A 23,050-nucleotide genomic window follows, 5' to 3' on the forward strand; every position below is an offset into this window, starting at 1 on the left:
TTCATGACCCAGGGATCGATCCTGTGTCTCTTATGTCTCCTGAAAGTAGCAGGCAGATTCTTTACCACTATGCCACCTGAGAGGCCCCCAAACTACACTTGATCTTTGTGCTTTATAATACTGTTGTGCTATAGAGGAAAATATTCAAATTAGTTGGAAAGATTTCTTAGAACACTCTTTCAAGTTGAGAGAAATGCCCTACGAGTCTATAAGCAGCGGGGAGCATGGAGAAGTTTGCCTTCATATGACCTTCATATGAAGTGTTGAAAATGCAGCACTCCAATGAAAGTGACCACCCACCAGGAAACCGAGATCAAAGCTGTTGTCCTTTGCATGGAAAAGAAGAAGTGAGCTTGTTCTGTTTGTCTTTCTTCACGTGGGGTGCCTTCCCAGGCCTTTCTACTTACCAGACAGATACTTTCTAAGGTAAACCCATATCCTCACTTGTGAAATAGAAAGGACAGCATAGGGTGAATCACCCAAATTACTTGTTAGTTCGCATCCACTCAGGGAGAGAACTGCTCTTGGGGAGCTGGAAACCTTCACACCTGCCAGCTGAGGCTATTGGGGCTGTGCTGGCTGCTTCTGTGAAGGCTCTATTTCTCACACTGGAGCAGCTTAGCATCTGGGCAGCTAGGAAACAGAGAGCTCTGCCTAGCAGGGCTCTGTCAGGCCCAGAATCCTGAGGGTGCCCTCTGGAGGTTTATTCACTTTTGGTGTTGAAGTATCTGGCCAGCTGCTTTGAACAGACTTAAGAGTCATATGGCAACCCACTCCAGTGTTCTTGCCTGGAGAATCCCAGGGACAGCAGAGCCTGGTGGGCTGCCGTCTATGGGGTCGCACAGAGTCTGGCACAACTGAAGCGACGTAGCAGCAGCAGCAGCAGCAGCAGCAGCAAGAGTCACACATAATTGGAGTTTAGGGCATGTGGTGGATGCAAACATAAGCCTATAATTCCAGGCTTCAGCTGTACCAGCAGACTCTGAAGCAGGCCTTTCCCAAGCTGGTGGTGTGCATGGGAAATGCTTTGTAGATATCGCTCACAATAGGGAAATCCTGTCCTGTATAATGTGGTTAGGGCAGAAAGCCTCAGCAAAGGGCCCAGCTTTGAGGTATTTTAAAAGAGAGATTAACACTCATTGTAGAAGTGCTAATCACTGATTGAATTAATCAAGGGCCAAACTATAAGGTGTTAACAAGAAAGATTAGTGACTTTGGGTGTGAATATTCAAAACCAGGGATTGTGAAACCGGGGACAAAGTTTTGCCTGGGTACACAAAAGAAAAAAGAACAAATAGAAAGACAAGATAATGAACTAGTACTTTTGCCCAGCGATTTCCTCTTGAACAGGCTGGGGAATCATTGTTAAAAATATTAAATGTCAAGTGCGTGGATCAGTATGAGGCTTATAATAAGGACTAAGTAAATGTTACTTTTCATTATTTTGTTAAGGTCCCCTATCAACTGAGAGTTAGGCAGAAACTTTTGTTTATGTTAGAGAGAAGAAAAAAAAAGTCTGGCTCAATTACTTTTTTTAGAAAAAAAAAAAAAAAGAAGAAGATTAACTTGCCTGAAGGGAATTGAACAGATCTTGAATGTTCAGCTCAACTGCTTGTATATAACTACTTGGGCTTCCCTGGTGGAGCTAGTGGTAGAGAACCTGGCAGCCAGTGCAGGAGACATAAGAGACAGGGGTTCAGTCCCTGGGTCAGGAAGATGCTCTGGAGGAGGAAATGGCAACCCACTCCAGTATTCTTGCCTGGAGAATCCCGTGGACAGAGGAGCCGGAAGGGCTACAGTCCATAGGATTGCAGAGTCAGACACGACTGAAATGACTTAGCAGGCAGTCTTACTTGTATAATAAAGGACGCAGAAAATACTTCACTGCTACAACGTGCACTAAAACCACTTTTACCATCGTTCTGGAAAAAGCGATCTGTAATTTGAGAACCAAATAACCAAGGAAAAAGAACTTGAAAGTGACATGAGAACATATAAGGAAATGGTGATTCGAATATGAAGAGCTATGTCCAAATCGCCAAAGCTGCATCAAGTAGTTTTCTCGGAAGCCTGTATTTGCAGCAAACACAGTGGGTGGGCAGAGGGGAGGAGAGGGGCGCTTGGAAGAGGTTGCTTGGAGAATGAGGTGTTGATTTGGAAAGAGTATGATGAAAAAGCTTAAACAAATCCAGAAAGAAAAAACCCTGAAAGAGATCATGTATTAAGTGGAGTTAACTTGAAAAAAAAAATCATTTAAGAAATCTGCGTGGTGCAATTGATAGTTGAATGAGTGCCTTTTTAGTGCTGAATTGAGGAAGGAGGAGAAGAGCACTCACATTTATTGGGTCTTACAAGGGTCATTGAATAGCTGGGGGGAGTAAGAGGATAATTTGGTTTAGGCCTCCTCCTAAAGATGACTTCACATATAGGCATTGTCAGATGAAGGATCTTAAAAAGGGGGTCCCTTTTAATTCTATCATCTTACAGGTAGATTCTTTTACAGAATGAGAAACTGAAGCTCAGTATGAAGTTCTGGAGATATCTACTCAGTGTACTTTTTGAATGCAAACTAGTCAAAATGGATTCAAAGTTGCTGAAGTATAGATCTAAGTTTTCTTTAATAGAAAAAAATGTTTCAGATATAAATTTATTCATGTAATTGGCACGTTTAAAGTTTTCATCACCTAGAGTAGAACTGTCCAATAGAAATGTAACATTAAGCCATATGGTATAATTTAAGTAGCCACATTTTTAAAAGTAAAAGAAACAAGAAAATTAATTTAAATAATATATTTAGCATATGCTTTCAACATATCACCAACATACAAAATTATTAAGGAGATATTTTACTTTTTTTTTCTGTACTACGTCTTTGAATCTTGGTGTATATTTTTGGCTTCTCTGGTGGCTCAGATAGTAAAGAATCTGCCTATAATGCAAGAGACCTGGGTTCAATCCCTGTATTTTTAGACTTATAACATATTGCAATTGGAACTAACCACATTTCAAGTGCTCATAACCACATCTAGCAACTGTATTGGAAAACAGAGAGTTAGACTCTGTAAAGTGCAAATACACTGGTTCTAGCCTTTGAAGATAATGACCCAGTAGGCCAGGAGTAGGCGAGGCCCACCAGACGTAAGGAAAGGCCATAGTTTGAGTTTTTTTTCCTTTTGCCCCCAGCACCCATATAGATAAGGCAAAAGTCACCTTTGATCCATTTGCCTCTGACTGGTCCTAATCCCCTTTCCAGGATCAACTACCATGAGCAGTGAGGTGCTGCTAGGTCTATTTGTATGATTTTACAAATATGCACACATCCAAAATATATTGTTGACATGTGTGTTTTTAAAAAATGGGTGAGACAGCATACTTTTTCCCAGTTGAAAAGTGAAAGTGTTACTCAGTCATGTCCAACTCTTTGTGACCCCACAGACTGTAGCCCAACCAGGCTTCTCTGTCCATGGAATTCTCCAGGCAAGATTAGTGGAATGGGTTGCCATTTCCTTCTCCAGGGGATCTTCCTGACCCAGGGACTGAACCCGAGTCTCCCACACTTTACCAACTGAGCAACCAGGGAAGCTGAAAATGGAAAACCAGGTAAGGGGGCCACCCAGATTAGCTCTTCTCATTTAACTAGATGGCTTTGAGAACTTTTCATATCGGTAGACCTATCAACCTCATTTAAAGTGTTGTATAGTAGTCTATAATGTATTTAACCATTTCTCCATCAGTGAGAGGCTCTAACTTACTGTTGTTTTTATTAGAGAAACAATAACTGCAAAAGTCTTTTTTTTTTGGCTGCTCCTCTCGGTATGAAAGCAAAAGTCGCTCAGTTGTGTCTGATTCTTTGTGACCCCATGGAATTCCATGAAATTCCATGAAATTCATGGACAGTCCATGAAATTCTCCAGGCCAGAATACAGGAGTGGGTAGCTGTTCTCTTCTCCAGGGGATCTTCCCAAACCAGGGATCGAACCCAGGTCTCCTGAACTGCAGGCAGATTCTTTACCAGCTGAGCCCCCAGGGAAGCCCATGAGGATCTTAGTTCCCCAGCCAGGCATCAAACCTGTGACCCCTGCAGTGGAAATGCTGAGTCCTAACCACTGGACCACCAGGGAATTCCTGCAACGGTCACCTTTATGGTGGTGAAGTAGCATCGTTTTCAGAGAGGAAGATGGCATGTCTAGCAGAAACTGGGAAATCAAATAAGGTGTTCAGATTGTATGGCTGAGGGCCACTGCTGATGCCTGTCTTGACTGTTTCCATCCCTCTCTCAGAGATACACCGTCCCATATCCTCCCTCCCCATATGCTCAAAATAAGTCTGACAAACATTTCTTTGCTAGAATAGTTAGGCTATTTGAGGATAGTTAGGCTTTTCAGGGACTTGAAACTGGAGTGGAGGATGAATAGAAAGGAAATTATTTCCCTAAAGTTCAAGAGAGACAAAGCCTCTAGCCAGAACAGTGGTGTGATTCCAGTTTGGAAAAGTCACTGGGATTCTTTACATCTTCACTCCAGTCCACCATGTGTACGAAATTCTCATTTTGCTTCTGACTGCTCTTTGATGTCCTAAGCCAGGCCTGCCTTTTCCTCTTTTCTGCTCAAATTCTTTGTCACTTTAATTCCTTCCAAGGAATTTAATTAACTTAATCCTTACACGTTAATGACATTGCCCAACAGTCCTCTATACCTTCATAAGAAGATATATACTTTAAAGATGTGTTAAGTTAATGATTCTGTTTTCTCTCCATCCATCTGTCCATCATCCAACAGACTTTTAATGAATATAGACCATGTACCAGGCTCTGGGTTTTAGCCTGGAGATACAAAGATGAACTAAAGACTTTCACATACTATGCAGGGGGACAGTAATCTTTGGAGTGATACGGGAGGAGTGTGTTGTAAAAGGGAGCCATTTCAGGGTTCTGTCCAACACAGGATTTAAAGATAGCCCTAAGTAAAAACTGAGTAGAGAGGCAAAGTCCATTTAAAGGTGTTCCAGAATGGACCATACACTCATACACCCTACTCCTTGTTCCTAGGGTTTTCCCTCTCTCCTTTTTGCCCCCTTTCCTATCCTGGTTTTGGAGATTCCTTTGCCTGCGCTCTCTCCACAGCATGGCTGCCTCTCACCTCAGGCAAGAACAAATTTGGGACATCAGAGACAGACAGTCCAGAGCCCACAGTGTAACACATCATGTGATGAAATATTAAATCTCCTTTTTGACATGGATTTCCATGCAAAGCAGATACTGTTTGAGTATGGGATTGGTAATTTCTTCTTTCCCACCAAAGCAGTTAATGAATCATTTGCATCATGTTTAATGATAAATGATGCACTGTAGAATTTTACTAACCTAAAATTTTGTTTTGTCTTGGTTTTTTATTTTTAAAATGAAATTTTGTTACTGAAGTATAGTCGATTTACAATGTTGTATTAGTTTCAGTTATATAGCAAAGTGATTCATATATATACACATATATATATATTCTTCAGTTCTTTTCTCTTATAGGTTATTACGAAATACTGAGCATAGTTCCCAGCCTAAAATATTTTTTTAAAAGTTTTCTGCTTCCTCCCCTCCCCATGTTGACCAGACCAGCCTGGCATTGATCCAGAAAGGATTTTGAATTAGTGAGTCATTAGGCTGTATAAAAAGAGCTTACCCAGTGTAAAGGTACCCTCTTCCATGAAACAAAAGGCTTCAATGACTACAGCTCATTTAAAGTGAAGATTAAACATTGTAACCAGAACAGTGCCCTAATTCAGCAAATTTTATTTATGTCCAAATGCAGTGCTATTGGCAATGAAGAGCAATTCGAGAAGTCATAACCCAAGACAATTATTGTGAGGGCCTTTAGAGTTCCCTATAAATTTCCCTTGGTGACCTCAGAGCGAATGCTCAACCACAGAGTCAAATATTTGTATTAGGTGTTCCTGTGTTTAACATACTAATTAAAAAGATAAAATTCTTTGATTCCATCTCAAATCATTTTACTTCTAATCTCTTTTTTGAAAAAGCCTGCTGGATAAATGGAACTAAGAGTATGCTTTCTAAAAAGAGGCTTTATCATGTTGTAATAAATCCAGGGACTGGGGACATTAAGGTACCTGAAGTGCTCTTAATGAGTCTATGGTGGGGAACATCCTCCGGGGTTTGTTTCAGGGACCTTTACCTTGAAGGTTATAAATCCTCTGAGAAGTGACTGTAATGGGGGAAAGCTTTACCAAAGGAAACACTGAGTTCAAACACAGCTAAATGCCCGGCCAGAGGGGCAGGTTTAAGGACAGGTGAGGAAGCCATGACACTTTCAGGCATTAACTTGAAACACTTATCTTTGGAGAGGTCACCTAACTGACTCTGAAATCTACTCAGAAGAGACCAAAATGCCATTTGGAAATCTCTTTCTTGACCCTATAATAATGTATTTCTCTTCCCTTCTTTCCTATTTATATTTTGGGGTATGAAGGACTATAGAGAGCTCCCATCCAAAGTGTAGTCTGAGGACTACCTGGATCAGAATCATCCCAAGGGAATTATTAAGAATGAACACTCCTAGACATAGCCTCATTCCTACTCAACAAGAAATATTCTTGGTGGTAGAGATGGTGGCAGTAATGGTGCGGTGGGAGGTTTGAAAGGCTTGGATTCTGATTGTTTTTTGTTTAAAATTTTAAATATTTATTAATTTATTTTTAAAAATAATAATGCCATTACATGTTAACATATGTATCTCATGAAAAATAAAGATATTTCCAAAACAACAGATAATTTAGTAAGAAGAACCCCATGAACAGTATGAAAAGGCAAAAAAATATGACACCAGAAGATGAGCTCCCTGGGTTGGTAGGTGTCCAATATGTTACTGGGGAAGAGCAGAGATAGCTTCAGAAAGAATGATGAGGCTGGGCCAAGTGGAAATGATGCTCAGTTGAGGATGTGTCTGGTGGTGAAAGTGAAGTCCAATGTTGTAAAGAACAACACTGCATAGGAACCTGGAATGTCAGGTCCATCAGTTCAGTTTAGCCGCTCAGTCATGTCTGACTCTTTGCAACCCCATGGACTGCAGCACGCTAGGCTTCCCTGTCCATCACCGACTCCCAGAGCTTGCTCAAACTCATGTCCACCAAGTCGGTGATGCCATCCAACCATCTCACCCTCTGTTGTCCCCTTCTCCTCCTGCCTTCAATCTTTCCCAGATCAGGGTCTTTTCAATGAGTCAGCTCTTCGCATCAGGTGGCCAAAGTATTGGAGCTTCAACTTCAGCATTAGTCCTTCCAATGAATATTCAGGACTGATTTCCTTTAGGATTGACTGGTTTTATCTCCTTACAGTCCAAGGAACTCTCAAGAGTCTTCTCCAACACCAAAAGAATCAATTCTCTGATGCTCAGTTTTCTTCGTGTGGTCCAGCTCTCAAATCCATACATGACTCAAGGTCCATAATCAACATAAATTTGATGTGGTCAAGCAGGATATGGCAAGAGTTAATATTGACATTTTAGGAATTGGTGATCTAAAATGGATGGGAATGGGCCAATTTAATTCAGATGACCATTATATCTACTACTATGGGGCAAGAATCCCTTAGAAGAAATGGAGCAGCCCTTATAGTCAACAAGAGTCCGAAATGCAGTACTTGGATGCAATCTCAAAAACAGAATAATCTCAGTTTGTTTCCAAAGCAAACCACTCAACATCACAGTAATCCAAGTTTATGCCCCAACCATGAGTGCTAAAGAAGCTGAAGTTGAATGATTCTCTGAAGACCTACACGACCTTCTAGAACTAACACCAAAAAAAGATGTCCTTTTCATCATATGAGGATTGGAATGTAAAAGAAGGAAGTCAAGATACCTGCAGTAACAGGCAAGTTTGACCATGGAGTACAAAATGAATCAGGGCAAAGGCTAACAGACTTTTGCCAAAAGAAAAAACTGGTCATAGCAAACACTCTCTTCCAACAACACAAGAGATGACTGTACACATGGACATCCCCAGATGGTCAATATTGAAATCAGATTGATTATATTCTTTGCAGCCAAAGATGGAGAAGCTCTATAGAGTCAGCAAAAATAAGACCGGATGCTGGCTGTGGCTCAGATCCTTGACTCTTTATTACAAAATTAAGGCTTAAAAGATGACACCACCCTTATGGCAGAAAGTGAAGAGGAACTAAAGAGCCTCTTGATGAAAGGGAAAGAGGAGAGTGAAAAAGTTGGCTTAAAGCTCAACATTCAAAAAACTAAGGTCATGGCATCCAGTCCCATCACTTTATGGCAAATAGATGGGGAAACAGTGGAAACAGTGGCTCACTTTATTTTTCTGGGCTCCAAAATCACTGCAGATGGTGATTGCAGCCATGAAATTAAAAGATGCTTGCTCCTTGGAAGGAATGTTATGACCAATCTAGACAGCATATTAAAAAGCAGAGACATTACTTTGCCAACAAAGGTCCGTCTAGTCAAGACTATGGTTTTTCCAGTAGCCACGTATGGATGTGAGAGTTGGACTGTAAAGAAATCTGAGTGCAGAAGAATTGATGTATTTGAACATCAATTGGAGAAGACTCTTGAGAGTCCTTGGTCTGCAAGGAGATCCAACCAGTTCATCCTAAAGAAGATCAGTCCTGGGTGTTCATTGGAGAGCCTGATGTTGAAGCTGAAACTCCAGTACTTTAGCCACCTGATGCAGACAGCTGACTCATTTGAAAAGACCCTGATGCTGGGAAAGATTGAGGGCAGGAGGAGAAGGGGACGACAGAGGATGAGATGGTTGGATGGCAGCACTGACACAATGGACATGGGTTTGGGTGGACCCCCGGAGTTGGTGATGGACAGGGAGGCCTGGCATGCTGCAGTTCACAGGGTCACAAAGAGTTGGACATGACTGAGCGACTGACCTGAACTGAACTGAAGGCTTTAAAAAAAATTCAGGCTTAAATTGAAGAAAGTAGGGAAAACCGCTAGACCATTCAGATATCAGCTAAATCAAGTCCCTTATGATTTGATTTGATCCACAGTGGAGGTGACAAATAGATTTAGGGATTAGATCTGGTAGATAGAGTGCCTGAAAAACTATGGATGGAGGTTCCTAACATTGTACAGGAGGTGGTGACCAAAACCATCACAAAGAAAAAGAAATGCAAGAAGGCAAAGTGGTTATTGAAGGAGGCCTTACAAATAACTGAGAGAAGCAAAAGGCAAAGGAGAAAGGGAAAGATATACCCAACTGAATGCAGAGTTCCAGACAATAGCAAGGAGAGGTAACAAAACCTTCTTAAATGAACAATGCAGAGAAATAGAGGAAAACAATACAATGGCAAAGACTAGAAATCTCTTCAAGAAAATTGAAGATACTAAGAGAATGTTTCATGGAAAGATGGGCACAATAAAGGACAGAAATGGCAAGGACCTAAAAAATCGGAAGAGATTAAGAAGAGGTGGCAAGAATACACAGAAGAACTATACAAAAAAGGTCTTAATGACCTGGATAACCATGATCGTGTGGTTACTCACCTAGAGCCAGATATCCTGGAGTGTGAAGACAAAGTGGGCCTTAGAAAGCTTTACTACGAACAAAGCTAGTGGAGGTGATAGAATTCTACCTGAGCTATTTCAAGTCTGAAAAGATGATGCTGTTAAAGTGCTGCCCTCACTATGTCAGGAAATTTGGAAAACTCAGCAGTGGCCACAGGACTGGAAAAGGTCTGTTTTCATTCTAATCCCAAAGATAGAAAGTGCCAAAGAATGTTCAAACTGCTGTATAATTATGCTCATTTCACATGCTAGCAAGGTTATGCTCAAAATCCTTCAAGCTAGGCTTCAGCAGTATATGAACTGAGAACTTCCAGGTGTACAAGCTGGATTTCGAAAAGACAAAGGAACCAGAGATCAAATCGCCAACATCCGCTGGATCATAGAAAAACAAGGGAATTCCAGAGAAACATCGACTTCTAATTCATCGACTATGCTAAAGCCCTTGACTGTGAATCACAGCAAGCTGGAAACTTCTTAAAGAGAAAGGAATACCCGATCACCTTACCTAAAACCTGTATGCAGGTCAAGAAACAATAATTAGAACTGGATATGGTACAGTGGATTGGTTCAAAATTGGGAAAGGAGTATATCAAGGCTGTATATTGTCACCCTGCTTATTTAACTTATATGCAGAGTACATTATGCAAAATGCTGGGCTGGATGAATCACAAGCTGGAATCAAGATTGTTGGGAGAATATCAACAACCTCAGATATGCACATGATACCACTTTAATAGCAGAAAGTGAAGAGAGACTAAATAGCCTCTTGATGAGGGTGACAAGAGGAGAGTGAAAAAGCTGGCTTAGCAGTCAAAAATCTAAGATCTTAGCATCCAGTCCCATCACTTCATGGCAAATAGATGAGGAAAAAGTGGAAACAGTGACAGATTTTATTTTCTTGGGCTCCAAAATCACTTCAGATGGTGACAGAAACCATGAAATTAAAAGATGCTTGCTCCTTGGAAGAAAAGTTATGACAAACCTAGACAGCATATTAAAAGTCAAGAGACATCATTTTGCCAACAAAGGTCTGTATAGTCAAAGCTATTATTTTTCCAGTAGTCATGTATGGATGCAAGAATTGGACCATAAGGAAGGCTGAGCACCGAAGATTTGATGCTTTTGAACTGTGGTGCTGGAGAAGATTCTTGAGAGTCCCTTGGACAGCAAGGAGATCAAAGCAGTCAGTCCTAAAGGGAATCAAGCCTAAATATTCATTGGAAGGACTGATCTGAAGCTGAAGCTCTGATACTTTGACCACCTGATTGGAAGATCTGACTCATTGGAAAAGACCCTGATGCTGGGAAAGATTGAGAACAGGAGGAAAGGAAGATGAAATGGTTGGATGGCATCATTCATTTAATAGACATAAGTTTGAGCAAACTCCAAGAGATAGTGAAGGACAGGGGAGCCCTGCATGCTGCGGTCCATGGAGTTGCAAAGAGTCAGACATGATCTAGTGAACAACAGAGAGTCCATGGGGACCTAACCACTTCCAGCTGAGTCGGAACCAAGAACATGGCATTTGTGTTACCATCAGTGGAGGACAGAGACCCTGTTGTGCTTTGATTCTGTTGATTCTGCCTTCACCCTTCAGCTGGAACCAGCGTGAAGGTTCTTTAACCCAGAGGATTACATTAGAATTGAACACTATTGTCAATTTTTTCCTTTAAAAGAGTGTTTCATTCTTATTAAACATTTAACATCTTAGCCTTAAAAATATTTGTATTTTTGAGTTACAGTGTATTTTTTCATTCTGATTTATAGTTCTCTTTACTTTACACTAATTTTACCTACTTTACCTTGGATATATGATTTTATGTCTGAGATTTTGGTTCTTAATTTTTTCTCTTCTTTGCTATTTTAACTTACACTCATTTTCTACGTTTATTCTTATAATTTTATTTCCTTTCTTTGCTTATATTTTTAAAAATCTATTGTCTTTCTTTTTGTTTTAATGTTACTAATGTTTTCTTATCCAGTTTTAAGTTTTGTTGTTACTTTAGCTTGTCAATAAGTAAGCTTCTTGACTCTTGTGGTATCAGTTTGTTCCATTTTTTTAAATTTAAGTTCACCCTTAAACTTTTTTATTTAACTTTTTCCATATTAACTTGTTTTACTGTAATAATAAATATGTCATGATTTTCTCCTTTTGATTTTTGGGTTTCTGGTACTATTTCTTAAGTTGAGTATTTCTGTTTTTATTATGCTTGCTTTTTGTTTCCTATTCATAACTTTTGAAATGATTTTGATACACTGTTCTTGATAAATAACAAGTGTGGCCACAGATGAGGGTACTTGGACTGGATGCTGGGGGGTGTGGAGGGGGAGGAGTCTACAGTTTCTGTAACAGATAAAAGGTACTGGAACTGAATGATAAACACGGAGCATTTTTTTGAAGGATTCATTTTATTCAAAATTCAGGGATGAAAAAAATCCTAGATCCTTGAAGATCTTTGGAGGAAAATTGTTAATACATGAACCGGAAATGTGCTGTCAATTTAAAAAAATTCACTCTGGGTTTCCAAAATTGATAGATTCAATATAGCAATATCTCAACTATAAGCCAATGAGAGAAGGAGAAGCCTTCAGATAACACTTTGGTCAGTTATGTAAACCCAAAGGTTGCTTCTTTAGCCTTCTTAAATTCCTTCTTTAAAATTAAAAAGCCCCCTCCTTCATTCAGCCTGCCTTTAACATGCCCTTAAGTTTCCTCCTGATTTGCTAATTCTCTATCCAGCCATCACCTTCGTCCCCTGTCCACCTAGCTTCCCCTGCTGGGCCCAACTCATGGACAAAAGGGGTCCCAGAACATTGCACTTTCCTTCTGGTTTGTGGCACACTCAGTGCAGCAAGGGATTGTGGTGTAGCCATGTGTTTCTTAAAGGTGTCGCACAGTGCCTGGTGCACTATGAGTGTTCAATGAATGCTCACCAAAGGAATGGATAAATGGACAGATGCTCAGCATTGAAGGTCACCACTGATCTCCTGACTGCCTAATCTCATTACTGCAAATCTTTCTGCAATGTAACCTTCTCAACTTTCTACCTTCTACCTCTTATCCCTTCCTCGAATGTATTTTCTCCTTTGGCTCTCAAAATTAAATACAGTTCTGGTATAACCACAGCCCCTCCAAACACTTATTTCTATACCCTATACTACTTCTTATTCCTTTTCCTGGAGGTAACTGTGGACATCTCAAGGCTCAGACACGAGACTCACTTCTTTATTTTCTGCCTAGTTCTACCTGAATGATTGTCACAGCTTCAACCCTCACCGTCATGCTGATAACCCCCAAATCTGTAGCCCTGACCTCTCACCTGAGCTCTTGCCCCTTATCTTTGTGTGCCTACCACTGGAGACTCCTGCCTAGATTTCTCACTACTGAATATCCCAATCTCCTCAGATTCCTCTCTATGAAGGAAGTGTATGTGCATTTAAGTATGGTGTGGTGTGTATTTTACTTGCTCTTGGTACCATTGCAAACAGTAATGATAATAATAGCTACCCTATACATGTCAGGCACTTTTTATTTGTCAGCTCATCTAATCTTCACAACTACCCTACAAAGTAGAAATTAACTGCATTTTTAGAGGTGAGGAAACTGAGACTCAGAATTTAAACAATCTGTCCCAAATCACAAAGATAGTATGTGGGATTCAAAAATCAAGGTTTTCTAGCTCTAGAACTCATATTCTTTCTGCTGTTTCACCCAATTAACACATTGAAAATTTATAGCTAGATACATATATACATACCTACATATAGATACATATATATATAGCTTGAAAGGTGGGGAACATCAATGATCTCTATGAGTCTTTGGAATTTGGCATGGTTTACTTCCCTCTGTTGACAATGTTTGCCCTAGGTGAAGGAGATCAGCCCTGGGATTTCTTTGGAAGGAATGATGCTAAAGCTGAAACTCCAGTACTTTGGCCACCTCATGCGAAGAGTTGACTCATTGGAAAAGACTCTGATGCTGGGAGGGATTGGGGGCAGGAGGAGAAGGGGACGACTGAGGATGAGACAGCTGGATGGCATCACTGACTCGACGGACGTGAGTCTGAGTGAACTCCGGGAGTTGGTGATGGACAGGGAGGCCTGGCGTGCTGCGATTCATAGGGTCGCAAAGAGTCGGACACGACTGAGCGACTGAACTGAACTGAACTGAACTGAGGTGGTGATTAAGCATAGACGCTTTGGACTCAGGCAGATTCAGGTCAATCTCAGTGCCATTACTACATGAAGGGGCAGAGTATTTGACCTTTCTGAGCCTCAGTTTATTCCTCTGTGAAATGAGGACATTAATACCTACCTACCTCCCACGAGCATTGGGAAGAATAAATGAAAGAATGTATGTCAAGAACCAACTGAACTACCCGTCAACTAATGAATGGGTAAAGAAAATGTCATAAATCCACCCAATGGAATACTATTTGGCAGTAAAAACAATGAAGTTCTCATATTCTCTGCAACCTGGATGAACCTTGAAAACATCAGGCTAAGTGAAAGAAGTCAGTCATAAAACACCACATGTAGTATGATCCATATACATGAAATGTCCAGAACAGACAAATCTATAGAAAGAGAATGTAGATTAGCAGTTGCCAAGGGCTGGATTTGGGATGGGAGTGAGGGCTGACAGTATAAGAGAAATGGGGAGTGACCACTAATAGGAACAGTGTTTCTTTTGGGGGTGACGTGTATTTTCTAAAATTGGTTTTGCTGTTGGTTTCACAACTCTGTGGATACACTAAAAACCATTAAATCACACACTTTAAATTGGTGGGTTATATGGTATGTGAACTTTACCTCAATAAAGATGTTTTAGGGAATTCCCTGACCATCCAGTTTTTAGGACTTGGCGATTTCACTGTGGTGGCGTGGCCTGAGTTCAATTTCTGGTCAGGGAGCTAAGTTCCCACAAACCTAGAGGGACGGCCAAAAAGAAAAAGATGTTTTAAAAACATGTATGTTACACACTTAGCATGTAATCGGTGCTCAGTGAGTTCTCATTGTTCTAACATTCTCCTTGCCTGGTCTGTCTCCAGCAATCAGCAGTGAACATTTGTCCCTATTTGCAGCGCCATGGCTTAAGTGCATACCTACCCTCCCCCACTCCTTCTTAAACACTTGGTAGACTTTCTTTGTCTCTTTTTTGAGGTCCTTGAGGATTGGGGGGCAGTCTGCCTGCTGCTCCTTATGCTTGACCTCTGTCTTGGCCTGGGCTGTCCTATGTATGCTTCTCCTTCACTGTGCCTCTCAAAATCACCTTCCTGGGCTACTTTTCAGACCTCACCCCTCTCCTCCTTATTCAACAAACACGAAGTAGGAAGCGACCCTAAGCAGAGTACCGCTAGGCGCTGTGGATAATGCAAGGCGGTTAAAGACTTGCAAAGAGCTCTTTGATTATGCTTGGGGAAATGGCATATATATATAAAAACACAACTAAGCTGAGGACACAAGTTTGTTAAGTGTCGATTGTGTAATTCTCACGTAGGTGCTATGGGAGTTTAAAGAAGTGAGAGATCATTGGTTAGGGGGCTCTTCAAAAAAGCAGTTGGTTTTGGACTGATGGGTGAGCTTCCTACTGGAAGAGAGAATGGGGCGGGTGTGTAAGCAAAGGCATAGACAGAGGTCTTCCTTCTTCCTTCCTTACACATGTATTAAGCATATACTGTATACGCTGGACTCTGGGGTTGAAAAGAAAGAGTGAGTCCTGCCCACGCAGCTTATAGATGTGGGGAAGCTGGACAGACAAAGGAATAAAGAAAAAATCCATGAATATAGTGGAGCAAGTGAGAGAGGTGTCTGCAGGAGTCTGCAAAGGCAGGGCAGGAGGGCTGACATTTGGGTGTTCAGGGTGAAGAGGTGAGGAAGCAGCGTGCGGTGAAAGCAAAGGCTGGGGCTGTGGCTCTGAAGGTGCGTTGGGGTTTCATCGTAAGGGTTTTGTGTCCTGCGTTAAGTAGTTTATGTTTCATTCCTAGGTAATCAAAGGCGGTGATCTTCACTGGGGCACTCAGGCTTCTGTCTAGTTGCAGCAGACTGATTTAGTTGCCTCCTTGCATGTGAGATCTTAAATCAAGATCTAATGATTAATTAGGGGATCCATGTCCCCTAATTGCAAGGCAGATTCTTAACCACTGAAACACCAGAGAAGTCTCTGATTAAAGCATTTTAAAATCCAGGTCCAAACTTTCCAACACATAAGCCCTTATGATGTTCCCAAACTAAATTAATACACTATCCATGGAATTCTTCTACATACTGGAAGATTTGGGTCATCTTTCTAAAAGCATAAATCCACTTGTAGATCACTGAAGGATTAGTGGAAATACATATAACATATTCAAATATACCTAAGTAGTTTTAAACATAGCACTATACAGAAAACTATTTCTACGATATACAACTAAGAGGAGATTGTAGTTTCCAAACAAAATAAAAGGGCAAACCTGTTGACTGAATTCATGCTCATTTATCATAGTCTTCTGTACTGTATTAATATCTTTAACTGGCCAGTCAATCATAAAAAAATTAAATCCTCAGTAAATCTTATCAGGACCACAAAAATAATGGGATTTCTGTTTACAAGGTGTCGATTGTGTTCAGAGTCTTTGATAATGACTGCAGACAGTCAATAAACACTGAGACATTTACATGGTCTGTAGGAGCCTAACTAAACTATCTAATCTTTCAAAAGACAGTCAACACAATGAACTCTAAACCTAATCCCCTCAAATACTGGAGAGACAGTTTAGTGCTTTAAATACTCCTCAACCCCAAACTCCACACTAAAAAGAACCATTAAAGGCTTTTTCTTAAACTCACAGAAGTGGGACATTCTGATTTTAGTTCCATTCTCTGATGGCAAATCTTTACCTTATAATCTACATTCAAGCTTTTATAGGATCTGGGATTTGTGAAAGGTGGCAAGTATTCTAAGTATTGTAGGACTTGACTTAAAAGAAAAGGAGTAGCACTTGGCGATTAAACTTTTTTGTTCACTTTAAAAAAGTTTCAAGAAAGAAAAACACAATACTTGCTGGTTTTGTTATAATCAAGTAAACTCACATTTACCCAGAACTCCTGTTCCTGGTCCCATATTTGGTCCTGGGAGGTTTTTTTTTTTTTTTAAGAAATTGAAAAAAAAAAAAAAAAAGGCTATTGATTAATGATTTCTTCTTTTCCAGGCCTGTATTGCTCAGTGAGCATAAGGTCTAAAAATTCTAAACTCCTGACAAGAGACTTGTACAAGGGAAGTTGAAGATGCCTAACTATGGAGTCATCAATTTAGATACTAAGAGAAACCTTGGATTTTCAGTGGCTGGCAGGGAAAGAGAAAGAAGAATCTCAGCAGCACTTGGGTAAATGCTCTTTTGATTCTACAATGTTTTTGTGAAGTTAGCCAATGATATGAAGATGCTTGGGAATACATTTGTCATATACTGGCTGGAAAAAGTGGGTCCTGGCATCCCACTTGGAAAGAATGAATCTCTTGAGAAGTTTGATTTGGGTTTTTTTTTTTTTTCTTTCATTTCTTGCACAGTCCATGGTTCTTCATTGCTCTTGTTTAAAGAGCCTGGCTGGAGAAGTACTGATGGATCGTGCCATTCCATACCTGAGGCAAGAGTGGGACTCAAGAAAGAGCAGCCTTGCTGCTTGTGTAACAGTCTTAATGAGATTCCAAACACATGTGGCTTTTAGCCTTAAAAACTGATGAATGCAAGGGACTGCCTACTCTTACAAGGCAAGCATAGCAAATGCAGTGGTTGCTTTCCAGTACTCATCTTAACTGAACTGGAGCAACATCTTAATCAATCATTCCCTTCTCAAATAAATATCACCATCACAGGGTTTCACACTACGCTCCTGGTTTCCCATTTACTTCATCGTTTCTCATTCTCTTTGCCTGATTCTTTCTGTTCCCTAGATTGCTGAATGTTGGAGATCTCTTGATCTCCAGTGTTGATCATTCTGTGTTGAAGTGCCCAGGCATTCTGTCCTAGGATCTCTTCTGTTTTCCATCTACACTTATTGCCTTGATGATCTCATCTAATCTCAGGGCTTTAAATACTCCCTATATCTAGGTGGCGCTAGCAGTAAAGAACCAGCCTGCTAATGCAGGAGATGCAAGTTTGATCCCCCGATCTGGAAGATCCCCTGGAAGATGGCATGGCAACCCACTCCAGTATTCTTGCCTGGGAAATCCCAAGGACAGAGGAGCCTGGCGGGCTACAGTCCACAGGGTTGCAAAGAGTCAGACACAACTGAAGCAATTTAGCACTCACATATATTGATTACTTCTAAATTTATATCTCCAGTCTATACTACCCATCCCTGTGCTCCAGGTCATATGCCCAGCTTCCAGCTTAACATCTCCACTAGGATGTCTAATAAATATCTGAGCATCTGATCTGCTGCTGCCATCAGGAAACTTCTCCTCCCAGAGTGTTCCCCTTCTCTGCTACTACTGCTGCTAAGTCACTTCAGTCGTGTCCAACTCTATGTGACCCCATAGATGGCAGCCCACCAGGCTCCCCCGTCCCTGGGATTCTCCAGGCAAGAACACTGCAGTGGGTTGCCATTTCCTTCTCCAGTACATGAAAGTGAAAAGTGAAAGGGAAGTTGTTCAGTCGTGTCCGACTCTTCGTGACCCCATGGACTGCAGCCCACCAGGCTCCTCCGTCCATGGGATTTTCCAGGCGAGAGTACTGGAGTGGGGTGCCGTTGCCTTCTCCAGTTCCCCTTCTCAGTAAGTGCCAATTCCATTCTCCTAGATGCTTAAATATAATCTTGGCATCACCCTTGACTCCCTTTTAATCTAATATGTCACATTCTAATCCATTAGCAAATCCCATGTGTTCTACCTTCAAATGTATTCAAAATCTGATCACTTCTCCCATCTCCCTACTACTTTGCTGGTTCAAACCAGCTTTTAGTTGATGCTGCTGCTTCTATTGTATCTAGTAAGTAGCAAAGCGGAGATTCAAACCCAACTGTTCTTTCATTTTGAAGACCTTGATCTTTTTGCCTGGGCTCTACTGTCCCTCTGCCTGGTTGCCTTTGGTGGCTGCTAATGTAGACACTTCCTCTCTCTCCATTCTCCTTCTTTCCATTCTAATGGAATCATAACTACCTTCAAAATGGCACTGTGAGCAAATATCTTTTGTTCGGTCTTTCCCAACCTCATGCAGATAAGTGCACACACCAGCCCTGGACTGTCCTAGTCCTTATCTGGACTCATTTGCACAAGAGAACAAAGGCCACTTGTAGGCTCTTTTTCTGTGACTTGAAACAACATAATTTCTACCAATTCACCTTGTTGTAAGTGGCAGCCACATATTTCTTCTGTATCTTTTACAGAACCTAGCACAGTGCTAAGCACAAAACTGGCCCTCAGTAAATGATAGTGATTGACTGCTTATGATAAAGCAAAATTTCTCCAAGTTTTAATAACACATTCCTACCCCTATCAGTAATGACATGACTAAAGCTTTGGAATCGAGTTTGTACTTCTAGCACTTCTGAGGGAACTTTTTCTGTGTTGAGCTATATATGAAGAGTGAAAGTCACACAGTCGTGTCCGATTCTTTGCGATGTCATGGACTATATAGCCCGCCAGGCTCCTCTGTCCATAGACATCTCCAGGTAAGAGTACTGGAGTGGATTGCCATTTCCTTCTCCAGGGAATCTTCCTGACCCAGGGACTGAACCCAAGTCTTCTGCGTCTCCTGCATTAGCAAGTGGATTCTTTACCACTGAGCCACCTAGCAAGTCTAAGTAATATGACAGACTTATACTATACAGTATAGGGCTTAACTTAATAATATAATTTGCATAAATTACAAGGTATGGCTTATGAGACTGAGTCCATAAGTTTTCCCTAACATAAGTTCCATTACTTTAAGACTCTAAATAAAGATTAAAATATTGTTAGCAATAAATAAATAAAATACTGTTAGCAGTCTCAATGCCTTCCTCTGAAACATCATTTCAAGACAAATTTCTGTATAACACAAACTTTGGATCTTTAAAAAGATTATGACATTGCACAATCTACTACGAGAAAAGCAGTACTAATCATCCATTGTGTTGAAATGTTACTGCTGAGGTGCTGCTTGTTGTTGTTCAGTCGCTAAGTCATGTCTGACTTTGTGACCCCATGGACTGCAGCATGCCAGGCTTCTCTGTCCTTCACTATCTCCTGGAGGTTGCTCAAATTCATATCCTTTGAGTCAGTGATGCTATCTAACCATCTCACCCTCTGCCGCCCTCTGAATGTTGGTCGGCTTATAAATGCCTTAAAAGAAAACAATTTATAGTCTTGCTCTTTCCTGTTATTGAAAGGTTTTAAACCTCCAAATCACAATCCACCTCCGAGGCCTCTGAGGCCTGAATTCCAGGCCTCGTTAAGCCGAGAAAGAAACAGTTGAATATTACTCACAAGTGTGCAAAATCAGTTGGGAAGTGGTTTGTGCTGAATCCATCTTAGGATTCAGGCCATGGGCTGTGAACAGTATTCATTCTAAGGTGAATTCTGATTGGTCATCTCTAAGATAAATTCTGATTGGTGGAAAGAGCATGCTTCCTCAAGTGCTCTCGCTCACTTACAAGTCTCTGGGCAGGTCGTTTAACCTCTCAGAGTCTACATTTTATTATTTAATCTACAGATGGAAATAATATCCAAAATAGCTATTCCATAGAGCTGTTGAGATGGTAAAATGAAGGAATATTGTGAAAGGGCCTAGTTCATAGTAGTCACTCAATTAATATTTGTTCATTCATCTTGATAATACATTACTTTTTATAAATGCTTTAGAATTTTTGAAATGCTTTCACACACTGTACAGGTTATTGTCAAAATACCAAGCACCGATTAACACTTCCTCTAAGAGCATTTGGATGGCTGTACTTTAATTATTTTAGGATGTGACCAGCTTTTGTGGAGTTGAGTTAGTTGGCTTCATTATTCCCCTGCAACATTTCCTCTGCACTCGTTGATTTCCATGGCTACACGATGATTACTTCCTGAGAAACAAAGGAACACATGTGTTTGGAAGTAAAAAGGAAGCATACAGATCACCTACTGAACCACAACCCTGCAAAACCTGGTATAAATGGAAACTTTTCTTTTTATCATAGTGTGTTTGAAGTGAAGGAATTCACATTAGTCATTCCCTCGGTTTTTACTCTACAATAGATGTCCTTGTAAGGGGCCAGATAGCGTCAGGCCGTATAAACCAAATATACTCCAAAATGTTTTTCAAGGTAGACTGTTTACAACATTAAAATTTCTGAGTGGTGACCAATTCAGAAAAGTGATAGTAGGTAATGGGAAATTTGAAGACAAAGAATTGAGTGTAGGAGGAAATAACTCACCACTCTAAAACACAATGATTCCTTTTTACTGCATTCATTGATCGATTATTTTAGCAAACATATGTTGAGGATTCTGGGTATGAGGTCCTGTAACTAAGTGCTCTGAGAACTACAAACATGAGTAGGACCAAGGGGAATAAGGCCCAGAGATGGTCTTCAAAGAATTTATAGTTTATATTGGACATAAAATCTGTATGTCTCCTGGGTCCAAATTATGTCCTATATGAAGTACAATCCAAGACCTGGGATGGCTTTGAGAAGGGGGCTATTTATGTTGAGTCTTAGAGAATACTTATAGTCAAGTAGACAGATGGAAAGGCATTCCAGACAGAAGAAACAGTATATACAAAGGAACTGAGGTTACCAGGCTCAGAGCTAATGGATCAGAGATAGGCAAAGATTGGAGAGCAAGAGTAGGTTGAAAATATCTGTTTTGAGAATATCATCGTTATTAGTAGATGGGTGTGTGATGTATGGAGATTGGCTTACAGTGGGAGGAGAGTGCTGTAGACTAAATGTTTGTGTCCTGTCAGAATTCGTATGTTGAAACCTAATCCTCAATGTGATGGGTTTTGGGGAGAGAGTAGATCATGAAAGTGGAGCCTGCAAGAATTTGATTAGCATCCTTACAAAAGAGACTCCAGAGGGCTCTCTCTCCCCCTCCACCATATGAGGACTTGGTGAGAAGACAGCCGTAGTGCACCAGGAAGTAAGCTCTTACTAGACCCCAAAGATAGGCTGGCTTTGATTTTGGACTTCTCAGACCTTAAAACTGGGAGAAATGTTTGTTGTATAAGCCACATGATCTATGGTATTCTGTTATAGCAACTCAAACAGGCTAAGACAGAGAAGAAGTTTGGTATGCTCAGTTGGGGACATGCTGAATGTCAAATGCCAGTGAGACACGATATTCTGGTGGAGATGTTATGTAGGTTTTTAGAGGTGAAGTTTGGAACTTAGGAGAGATGTGCAATTGAAGACTTCAGATTTAGGACTTGTCAACATGCAAGTGGAAGATGAACTCTTGGAGTCTAGTGTATGAAGAAAATGTAGTTGATGACAGATTCCTGGGAAACAGCTACATTTAAGGGACAGATTGACAAAAAGAAACCTAAGAAGGAGGCTGAGAAGGAGAAGCCAGGGATATGTGAAGGAAAACTACAAGAAAATGGCAGCTTTCCCCTTTCTTTGCAGTGAAATCCTTCATTAGTGATCATTAGGGAATGTCAAAGTGGAAAAGGAAACAGTAAAATTGCATTTAATCTAGTCCTTTTTCTTTTGAGATTCTTTCCTGGGATTTGGGGTTCTTTTTCTAATTTTTTTTTTTTTGACTGTGCCATGTGGCTCACAGAATCTTAGTTCCCTGACCAGGGATTGAACCTGGATCTTCAGCAGCGGAAGCTCAGAGTCCTAACCACTGGACTGCCCTGATGCTGGGAATTCTCTTTTTTTTTCTAATCTTGATTCATTTCTTTATCTCTATAAATAAACTCCAGGAGCCTAGGGTAGACCAAATAGGTGATCAACTCTGGGGTTGCCCATAGAATGGAAGGTTCTAAGATTTAGGTAAACGGGATGGTCCTGGGTTGTGAAGCTTCAGTGAGCCAGGGAGACAGTATCATATAGTGGTTATGAGCTCTGGAGGTAAACAGTTGTTGTTCAGTCACTAAGTCATGTCAGACTCTTTGTGACCGCATGGACTGCAGCACACCAGGCTTCCCTGTGCTTCACCATCTCCAAGAGTTTGCCCAAACTCATGTCCATTGAGGTTGTTGATATTTCTCCCAGCAATCTTGAGCCTAGCTTGTGATTCATCCAGCTTGGCATTTCATATGATATACTCTGCCTCTAAGTTAAACAAGCAGGGTGACAATATACAGCCTTGACGAAGTCCTTTCCCAATTTTGAACCAGTTCATTGTTCCATGTCCAGCTCTAACTGTTGCTTCTTGACCTGCATAGAGATTTCTTAGGAGGATAAGGTGGTCTGATAGTCCCATCTCTTTAAGAGTTTTTTACAGTTTGTTGTGATCCACACAATGAAGCAGAAGTAGATGTTTTTCTTGAATTCCCTTGCTTTTTCTATGATCCAGCGGATGTTGGTAATTTGATTTCTGGTTT

The sequence above is a fragment of the Ovis canadensis genome, chromosome 22 (assembly GCF_042477335.2).
Source record: "Ovis canadensis isolate MfBH-ARS-UI-01 breed Bighorn chromosome 22, ARS-UI_OviCan_v2, whole genome shotgun sequence".
In the NCBI taxonomy this organism is placed as follows: domain Eukaryota; kingdom Metazoa; phylum Chordata; class Mammalia; order Artiodactyla; family Bovidae; genus Ovis; species Ovis canadensis.